Genomic DNA, 10926 nt, shown 5'->3' with positions numbered 1-10926 from the left:
ACATAGTAATTCCTAAATATTTTTCAGTTCAGTCCAGAAATCTGCTTTCTTTCCAAGAGAAAAGTGAGCCATTCTACAGGTGATCCAGAGAATGTGAAAATTAAAAATAAATAAATAAATGTTAACTCTCCATTCTGTGATTGATGTGTCTTTGGTTTAATACAGCCACCACCTCAGCCTCTTCCCCTCCTTTTTGTTTTAGTGTCCTACACATTTGGGCCCTGGCTTGTAGCCAGTTCATAGGCTTTTTTTGCTATTCCTTTCTGAACAAGTGATAACTAGAACAGTTGTATTTTATCTCAGGACAGGGTATAAACCCCAAATAAAGCAGGTGAGAGTGAAAGACAATGTCCTTTGTTTTCTTACAAATATGGGTAAGGCATTTGTGCTTTGCTTCTGTGCTGTATGTGCTGCCATCAGCTGTGACACTCAGAAGTGGCAGCAATACACAAAAGGCTTAAAAGTTATGAATCTTAATTTAAAGAGGTGTACCCAAGCAATAGAAATGGAAACAATATCTTTGTCCCTAGGTTTGTTGGGTCTGTTTTCTTTTGAAAACACTCAGCTGGCCTCTGGCTGGGTTGGTTAGACAACAGCAAATGCTAGCACCACACAAGGAATTAATACTTCTCTCTTTCACCATGCTCCCCACCAGTCATTGCGTGATGGTTTTGGGTTTTGACAGGATCAAACTGGATTAAAAAATTGAATCCCAGCAAAACTTACCTGTCATTAAGCTCCCAGATGTGGAGTATGTGTACAAACTTGCATCTACTGCTGCACTTTAACTTTTGGTTAGCTGTGATACTGTTTCATCGTGGCAAATTCTGCAACTAAAAGCTCTCTGTGCTGCCTTTACTGCCTGTTTGGATTCCAAGAGTGCTGACTGCCTGGACATGAAGCCCTCTGTGCTTGGAGAAGCTCCAGCTGGGATAGAGGGGTAGAGTGTGACAGAGTATCTCCACAGTTTGTCCTGTGTCTGTCAAGCTTTCTCCTCTTGCCGTGGTTTACCACTGACTGTCAGGCTAAGCTTAGATCCCAGGCTGCTGCTGGAACGTGGGGTTGTCCAAACCTCAACCCACCCAACAGCAGCACTCAGACACGTGCAGAACAAACCTGCTGCAGCAGCACAGGAACTGCAGAGCCCAGCCTTGCAGCACAGCCTCGGGCATGGCAGCTTGGATAAGGAGAGGGATGTGGGGGGCTCTTGCCAGAGAGCATCCTTCTCCCAGCAGCCTTTTCAATGAGGACAGGTAAGGCTGAGAAAGACCCCACCTGTGCCCCCGTGTTGAGTTACCTGGTGCTCCTTCCTCCACTTTTCTTAGGGCTTTTCACTACTGAGAAGGGGAAGGTAGCAAAGCTTTGAGTGTTGTTTTTAATGAGGTAAATCAGTTTACCTATTACAAGTGGCTAAGCGGCCTCAGAAAATGTCAATGATTCTTTAAGAAATAAGTAGGAGCTATGTAATTTAAAGACAAATACTTTTTGTGGGTATAAAATTGGAAGAACATTCTTCAAAATTATTTTTTATTTTACATTATTAACATCGCAATAGGTTGAAAGTGATCATACAATCTGTTCTATGTTTTAATGGCTGATACACAAGCATACTTTTTTAGTATAGATATTTTATATTGACAGATATTGAAATACCATACGTTTTACAGTTGATTGCTTTTTGAGTGCTACAATTGTAATACAAGCTTTAATATTTGCTGGTGGTGTGTATTCTGGGCTTTTGTTATTTTGTTTTCTTCCTCTGGGAAAAAACTCAGCTGGAACCAAATTATTATTTCTTTCATTTGTAATTTATCATAAGTTTTCAGTTCTCATGGTTGTGATTTGCAATAAAACTCTGTGATAGATGTTAAGTTACTTATCTCTTGCAGAACTTATTATTGATTGAACATTTTGTGATTATGGGATTTACTTTAAATTTTAGGATTTATTTAATTGTACTTTCATACATTGATTTGCTCAAGTGTAATAGTTTAAATCATGATCTGCTTCTCATTTATTTGTTCTGTAAGATGCAGATGTTTTTCTGTTTATTCATTCTCAGTTAAAGGTTTTAAGGACAAGTTTTCCTAGATAACCTGACTCTGAGTTCTAGATAAGCTGCACATCCATGTCAGAACCCCAGTGGTGTTACCAGGTACTGTCCTGGTCTGCTCTGTACGATTTCTCTCCAACTTGCACTGAATTCCAACAGCTGCCAGCGGCTCCTTGTGCAGAAGCGCTCTTTAATCTGATTAGAGGTTTAAGATAAAACGTAATCCCTCCTCCAACCCTCGCAGTAAAAGTTTCATCTTCAAGCCGCAGGGTGGCAGCACGACGTTGAGTTTATGTCTGTTGTTACCCAAATCCTTGTTTTTTTTTCTGAAGTCCTCACTGCTTAATTGATACTGTAATAATTGACTGCTAGTTTGGGGAGGAAGTGTGCTTTAAAATATTCCCCTAGTAAATCTATAGGTCAAATGTTCCCATTTTTTTTTTAATCCCAAATTTTATGTATCATTCATAAAATATGGCCTGAAATTCAGAACAGACCATTTTGCTGCCTTCAAAGACAAAGGCAACATGTAAATCAAATGCAAAAGTATAGATTGATCCAATTATTTTTCTTTGAATTCTAATGTATCAGTATGACAAATAAGGGGGTTTATATGCCAACATGTAAGTTATGTCACACTTCTTAAAAAAAAGGCACAACAACAACAAGGAAAAACACCCCCACCAAAAAAAAATTCCAAATATTCTCATTACACATTTTTTACATTTAATTAACATACCCTACTCAAGTTGCTTCACATAAATATGTGAAAGAGTACAGTGGTGTCCATGCCAAGAGTAGGACTGAATTTGGACCAGGAAATGTACAGTGGGGTGCTGTCTGGCAGTGGCACCTGAGGAATGGCCCTGGTGGTGATGGAAAAAAGGTGAGAGTTGAGTTGTGCCATCCTTTGAGGAGAACAATTTGGGGAATGATGGGCTGCTCAGTCTGACCTCAGTCCACAGGAATGTTATGGTGTGAATCCTCACGAGGCTGTGTCCAGCTCTACACCCAGGCGCAGGAAGGGTGGGAACATAATTGGGAACAGTCACAGATTTATCAAGGACCTATTACATCTGACCAGCCTCACTGGCTTTCCTGATGAGATGAGCAGCACTGGATGAGAGGAGAGAAATGAAGGTGTCCTTGCCAGGGGAAAGGCAAACCTTGTTGTGCTGCAGGAGCAGGGCCAGCACAGACCCCCCTGTGCCAGAGACCCAGAGCTGCTGCTGCTGCTGTGCACGAGGCATGGCCCTGGAGACGCTGCAGAGCAGAGAAACGACACAGGGGAACAAGAAACCTTTCCAGGTCACACATGGGGCACATCTGTGCTCTTCAGAGTCTACCAAAAGCACGAGGATTTCATGAGTTTTTGAGTACTGCAAAGCTGTGTATTGAGGCGTGGTGCTTTTGGATACACTTAGGGTTTATAGTACCATTGAAACTCTTCAGCACTCTGAGATCTGCTGCTTTCTTCTGTTCTCCTGAGGATTGATTGCTGCTGCCAGAAAGGAGGAACTGGTAAAAGGCTATGTGGTCTGAGTATGTCCACTCTTACATCCTGTTTACTCTGCTAGAACTACTGATATGATCAAACTTACTCATATCCTTAGGTGTTTTGGTGGGATGTGCTGTAGAGTGCAGCACTTTGCTGAATATTGATTTCTAAACCAAAAGAAATGATTCAGTTTTCAACCAAGTAGTTTACATACAGAAGTTAATGCACTTTTATGTATTTTGTCCCAGCGAGTTTCATTTCATTCATTGGAGCTTGATTCTCCCACGCTTTCTTGCACTGAGTAATACTTCCCCAAATGAGTAATCTGATTGTTCTGATTTTGCTTTCCATGATAGAAAGATTATTTACTGCCCCAAAATAGATTCTGAAGTATTTTTAAATGCAGTAAAAACAAGTTTAGAAACCTAGGACTGTGATGAGTTGTGATGACCAGTATAAGGAGTTAAAGTACAGTAAAATGTAAGGCTGAAAATATGCAGTCAATGTGCAGATTTTCATGGTCTCCTCCCAAAAATGTTAAAAGAAGAAAGTCAGCTTGAATATTTCCTTCATAAATTGTTTCCTCTTCTGTTGAGTGGTTTCACTCTAGGTTGTTCTGGGAGTCCTTACTTCTCTAAAAATGAGAATTTGGTCTCAGTTGGGTGTAGTTGCCTGTGCTGCTCCTTACACAGCAGCAGCAAGAAGAAATTTTGACGAAATTTGTGTACTTAGATGGGTCACAGGAATGCAGGAGCTTTCTTGCTCAGCCAGAGCATGAAGTAAAGAGGTACGACAGAAAATTGTTTTACTTCTGTGACTTTGGGTCAGCACTGCTGAGCACAAACTTCTATAAGTCCTGAAAATGCCTTTTGTTCCTCACCTAGCTGATACTGGAGTGTGCTGTCTTGGTGAGACCAAGAACTAGAACATCACTGGTACAAGACTTCACTCCATTTACTCCGTGCATTCTCCTGTACCACCTGCTGTGTTTGGGATCATTGCTAGAACAGTTTTTCTTACATCTTGCACTGACTTTGTCCCTTCTGTGCTGCTGATGCTGATAAGGACACAGTGAGAGCCTGTGCACTTCTCTTCCCCTTAGCGCTAACATGTTTCCCATTTGTGAACTGTGGTGATGTCCTTGTTCTGCTGAAGAAATCATCAGTGCTCGTGATGCTGTCCCTTCATTGCTGCTGCTGCTGCTTGTAATCTACTGTAAAACAACATGACTTGGGGTTCTTTCATCTTTTCCTTAGTGCCAGGCATTGTGGTAAGTGCAGCTTCATGTGCAGGAGTTGGGCTCTGAGCTGTACCTGAAATGTCTGTGATATTAATTCCACACGTGGTTCCTTCTGCTCAAGTCAAATGAAGACTTCCACCATAACAAGTGCTGCCAGAAATGAGAGTACCCTTTAAAGTTTAGCGGCATACATCACTTGGACATGAAAACTAGTTCAAACCTCAACACTTGTTCTCTGTATTTTCTCAAGAATTTCACTTCTTGTGAGGCCTTTAACTTAGAATATTTTCTTAGTTTGCTTAACTCCTGCTACCATCTGTTGTTCAGTAACAACTCGGAGCCAAGGCGGCTGATGGAGATCTGAGTTCTCCTAGATCAGCACTTGGCACCACAAGCTTTTTCACAACCCAACAAGCAGTTCCAACAGCTGCATGCATGAATCACTTAAGTTATAGTACCCTGCAGCACCCTGTAAGAATGGGTTTTGACAATCTGGTCAGATGCCACACAAGCAAAAGTGCGATGAACTGAGCTCCTTGGAAGGTGTAAAATAAATGTAAAATTATTATTTTGATACATATTTTAATGTAACATGCTCCACAGTTTCATTACTGTTCAGAAAGTTTTGGGACTACCTAGATTGCATGTAAGAGTTTATAATTACTGAAAAAATTCAGTGGGCTGGGGTGGGTGTGTGTGTTTATTTGTTGTAGCAAACTATTCTGACACATTCCCTGTGGCATTTCATACTACTGAGAGACAGTTTGCCCCAGCAGTAGAACAGCTATTCACGTGCTTTCCAGTCAGTCTATATTTAAACCCGTCTCCAGCAGTATTTTATTTCAGTTGTTTTACTCTGGTTTGCCTAGCTGTGGATGCATTCTTGATTATGATCTGTGTTTATTGAAAATTTGTTGTCACAGAACCATAGAATCGTTTAGGTTGTAAAAAACATCAAATCCAACCATTAACCCAGCACTGCCGAGCCTAGCACTAAACCCTGTCCTGAAGTGCCACATCTACACAGCTTTTAAATACCCCCAGATGATGAGTGACTTTCCATTCCCTGGGCAGCCCATCCCAGTGTTCACCTCCTGCTCTTCCACAAACACTGCAGAACATCCTTTCATTCAGTCTGGCACTGCAAGGGCACCTCTTAAAGCTTTGCAGGATTGTGTGGATTCCTGGTTGGTATCATAGCAGGCAACTGCACCAACACCAAGCCCAAGGGACCAGTGTCAGTGAGCCTGGTGTCACTGGGCAAACTGGGCTGCACAGCTGAGGATCTGCCCCTGTGTGCAATTTGTGTTCTGCTCTAGTGGTGTCATTATTTGTTTAATGATAACCATTGCTTTGGCTGAGTGTTTAACACGAGGCCATTTACAAAGAATTTATGGAGTCCATATGTTTGGATTTCACTTAGCTGCCCAAATAAGGGGGGAGGGAGCAGAATGGAGTTTGATTTTATTTTGAACCTGCATCTGCAGACTGGCTGGAGCCAAGCAGGGTAACTATAGGATGGGACAGTATCATCCAGGAATAGGGTGTTAAAACTTCTTGGGCAACTTCCACAGAGCTGCCTGGCAGGAATCCCCCCTCAGTTCCTCTTAGAAAACGAGATCAGTGGGTACCCAGGGGATAATGTGGGCTGGGTTCCAGAGAAGGAAAGCTTTCTGTGGTTCTGTAGTAAGATGGGAAGACATGATTAAATCTTGAGTTCCAAGAGTTTTATCAATATTGTTGAGTTGGACTGCAAGCCTTTCACACTGCTAGAAAAGTGGGTAAATTTGTCTCAGGATGTACAGGCTGCAGACTGACGCAGTTAACTTGAGGATGCTGAAGTAGCTTGGGTTTAGTTTCCCACATTTTGAAGAGTTCTGAAGTGTTTGTAAGAGTTTTAAAGAGAAGATGTAAATATTTTCCATCAGCTATTTTCAGTTAGTGTCTTATCAGGTACTTAACTCTACATTTTTAGAGAACTCTAGATAGGTTAAACTTGATAGTTCATACCACAAAGCAAAGCAAAGTGAGATAAAGGGCAGACAAATATTCTGTTTTGTTTTCCCCAGGTTTTTTACATTTATCAGCTGGAAATCCACACAAATTTAGGTATGTCCTGTAACAGAGATGAATGCCAGACAGTAAGGGGTATCCAAATATTTTTTCAAAGCAGTCAATTCCCTTCTAACTCTACTAAAGGAGCAAGAATGTGTGACAAAAGGCACTGGGCACTTATCTCCTCCTCTTATCTGTAGTAGAATTGATATTAAAAATATCAATAGGAATAGGAAATCACTCTAAAACTTAGAGGGAGATTTTCTCTTTTCTTTGTTTAGGACAGTATTTCATGTCAAAATACACCAGCCAAGAGTCTACATGAAACTTGAGGACACGGGTAGTGAGGGAGAAGAGGAAGAAGGAATCTGTTGTTTCTTGTTTGCTGGGAATAGATGGGAGAACAATATCGTAAGGCAAAAGGCAAAAAAAGAGAACTGTAATTCGAGGGGAAAAAAAACCAAAAATCAACCAAACAAAAAAAAGCAAACAAAGAAAAAAAGGAAAAAACAAACAAACAAAAAACCAACCCTGAAAAAAGGTAAAAGGAAGTCAATAGTGCAGGCTGGTCTCTACAGGTACCACCCAGCAATCTGCATCCAACCTCCACGCAACAGGGATCTGAAAGCCCACCTCCGTGTGCCAGCTTTTTCCTGCTCCCAGGAGAGGGGATCTGCTCAGCAGAAGACAGATGGCATTGCCATTGCCTGTGCTCCTGTGGGGGCTTTTTCCAGATGGGGAGTTGGAAGCTTCTTTGTGCTGCTCCAGCCTTCCTGTGCAGCAGCCCTCGGGTGCTCGGGGCTCCACCAGCCTGCGTGCCCAGATCCAGTGCTGCTGGGAAAATTGCAGCTGAACCCGTTAGGAAAATGGATGGATTTATATCCAGGGTTTTCTTCCTATTTGAGGTGTCCTTGCTGAATTGTTCTTTCTTGTAAGGAGAGATTATTGAGCTAATAAGCTGAGTTAATAAAATAACTGAGTTACTGTCAGTGATCTGAAAAGAAAGTTGACACAACTGTTGTGCACAGGGGAACCCCAGACAGCCCTGTGCCACTCACACTCATCCCCAGCAAAACTCGGTGCTTTCCTGCATTGCTGGGATGCCTCTCCTACCTCAAGTAAGGCACAGCTATGACAGGTTTCTTTCTCAAAGTTACCTGAAAAACCACTGGCAGTCCAGGAAGCATCGGCCTCATTACAGCTCCCTTTGCTGCTTATGGAAATTTAAAAATAAAAATAAAAGATCATTTTTAATAACAAGCAGCCACCCCTGATCTCCACTTCCTTCATGTTGAGCAAATCACCACAGAAAGTAAAATTCTGGAGAAGTAACCTGATTCTAAGCTTTACAATCAAGTAAAGGGAGATACTAAGTTTAATCCCTTATCTTAGTTACACATTAAATTTATGACCTCACCTGCATAAACGAGTACATTTTGTTCCTCTTTCTTCTACTTCCTTTCTCTGCAACTTTCCAGTCTGCAGTTGCTCCAAGAGACTTTGTTGTCTCGGCTTTTTGTTCAGTATCATTCTACACTCATTACTGGATAGGCACCAGGTATCCCTGCCTTCCTGTTTAGTTTCTTTTCTCCCAGTAATATCAGAATAAGGAATAGTCACAGCTGCTAAACATATCATATGGAAAAGTTACTATGTGTTGCAACCATCCTAGTAATATCACTCCATTTTTTGTTCTTGAATTTCATTGAAGGGCATATTTTTTGATCTTTCTGCACATCCATAAAGCCTTTAAAAGTCACTGCATCGATTTATAGAATATGCGAGAAAAGTTCATTAGCTGTTTAGAAAAAAAAAATCACTCAAATGCTGTATGAAGTCCAGTCCTGTGTGTGGGAGAAGGTGTTGTGGTAGAATTGTTCTCTGAAGTCAGATCTGTGCCCCAGTAAATTAAAATAAAAAGCCAATTTCAGAGTAAGGAGCCTCTAAAGTGTAGCAAGTCCTAAGGACCATCGAGTGCAGCATGTTTAAGAATGGATTTCATGGTCATGTTAATCCATTTTCGATTAACTCTCAGGCACTCTGTAGAAGACCACAATCACCATTTCTTGTTCTGATATAGATTTTTTTCAGTACTACACAATTTCCTGGCTTACAGCATCTGTACTGTAAGGACACAGTCACACAAAGGAATAGATACACGGAGTTTACCAGTAACTAAAGACCACAGCGTTTGCAGAAGGGTTTGTGTGTCCTCTGTGAAGACTTCAATCCAGCATAAAAATAATTGTATCTTCTGCAGGGTGAATGTATTAATATGTAGAGAATTTGAGAGACCTTCAGAATCCAGAAAATACAGCAAATGTTGTACGTGTTGCCATTTATCTTCTTGAAACAAAAATCAAAGCCCCGATGAAATGCAACGTACAAGCAGTTACAGTAACCTGACAGAAGACATGCGAAAAGTGCGGAAAACACGGTTACATTTAACACACAGTGAAAACATTGACCCCCAATCATTGGGGGAGAGGCAAAAAAACCCAGTTACAGGCAAAAAAACCCCGTGCGAAGCAGCGCTTCAGCAAAGGGGAAACAAAACTGAGCTATGTGCAGGGTGAAAAACCACAGAGGGAAGTAGAGTTTTTACATACGAAGACCTTGATTTGGTCCCCAAGAACCCACCATGCTCACAAAACCAGGGTGGCGACCATCAGTTACAGAAATTTTAAAAAGTATCAAGCAGGAACTACTGTAACAAACTGCATTTGTTGAAAATGATTTTGGACAGAGAGCAAGCAGTCATCACCTGATTAGAATGCAGCATGTGCTGCAGCAGACAGCGGGCACACGTCTGCACACTCAGCTGCAGGGGGATAATAAGCTCCTGCTCTCTATAGGCACTGTGTGTTTCTTGCCTGTTACTCCTCGTGGCAATTAACCTCCCTGTTATTAAAAAAATTGAGCTCAAAGTGAAAGACAAACACTCATTTGCAACGCTGAAGAAACAAGATGCTTTACATTTGCCTGTTTCTTCAACTGTGTTTGTACCTCTGAAGCTCTTCTAGATCTAGTGAAATAAACTGGACCTGCTGAATTATCATTTGCCAAACTTCTCAGGCAGAAGATCTGTACAACTTGCCCAGGCACTTTCCCTGTGTGGGCTCCTCTTCTGCACCTGTTTCCTTGGAGTGTGCACTCCCACTGTGGGCTGTGACCTTTGATCTGAGACCACCATCCTACAGCCAACTACTGGAGATAAAAATCTGCTTTGGCATGTGCTTTCTAGAAGCAAAGGGTATTTTCTCTGACAAAGATTGAGAAGGCTCCACAAACACTCAGGAATATGAGAACACAGTGCTGGTGAACTGAGCACTTTAACACACGGGCACAATCCAAAGCAGAAGACAAAATTTCCCACCAGTTAAAAGCAAGGACCGTCCAATTCAAACAATCCAGGCAAATACTTGCCCTCCAAAAACTATCATGATTTGTTTCTCAGGTGGAAAACTGAACTAATTCAAAAAGCAGCTAGGACTCAAAGCCAGTATGAGAGCTGGAGGGCAGGTGGAGGAGTGAAGGTGCAGAAAGAACAACGAAGAAAAAGCTGCTTATTGTATTGGGGGGGGTGGTGAGTAGAGGTCACAGTTTGTGCAGTTTGAAATGCTATGAACCAGAGTTATCTTCATCCACTTTAAAGGGAGAACAGCCTGTCATATCCTAATGGGATTGTACTGGATGTTTCAGTTACATCAGGGAATATAAAATGGAATTTGCAGAATTACCTGGCTCCAGCCCATGTCTCAATCCCAAGCAGCACTCAGAGCAGTGTATCACTTTCAACCACTGCCCAGTTGACCTCAATTCCAGACTGCAGTCACGGGCACACAGAGAACTTACTCATGTGCTCTTGCCAAGGGATTTTTTTCCTGTTTTTCTCTAAGTCCAAATTCATAACAAAGTTCCTGGGCTGTAACACATCCACTACTTGTGTTCAGAACCTGGGATGTACCATCTTTGCCGCAATGTGCAACACCAGAGCAAGATGACATTTTTCAATGCCAGAAGGAAGAATGGGGAGATTTTGGCTGTGGACATTGTTAGAAAAATGTTGGGGTTTCAAAT

This window comes from Catharus ustulatus, chromosome 6 (assembly GCF_009819885.2).
Source record: "Catharus ustulatus isolate bCatUst1 chromosome 6, bCatUst1.pri.v2, whole genome shotgun sequence".
NCBI classification, from domain to species: Eukaryota; Metazoa; Chordata; class Aves; order Passeriformes; family Turdidae; genus Catharus; species Catharus ustulatus.
The sequence above is the reverse complement of the archived record's forward strand: the minus strand, read 5'-3'. Positions refer to the sequence as shown.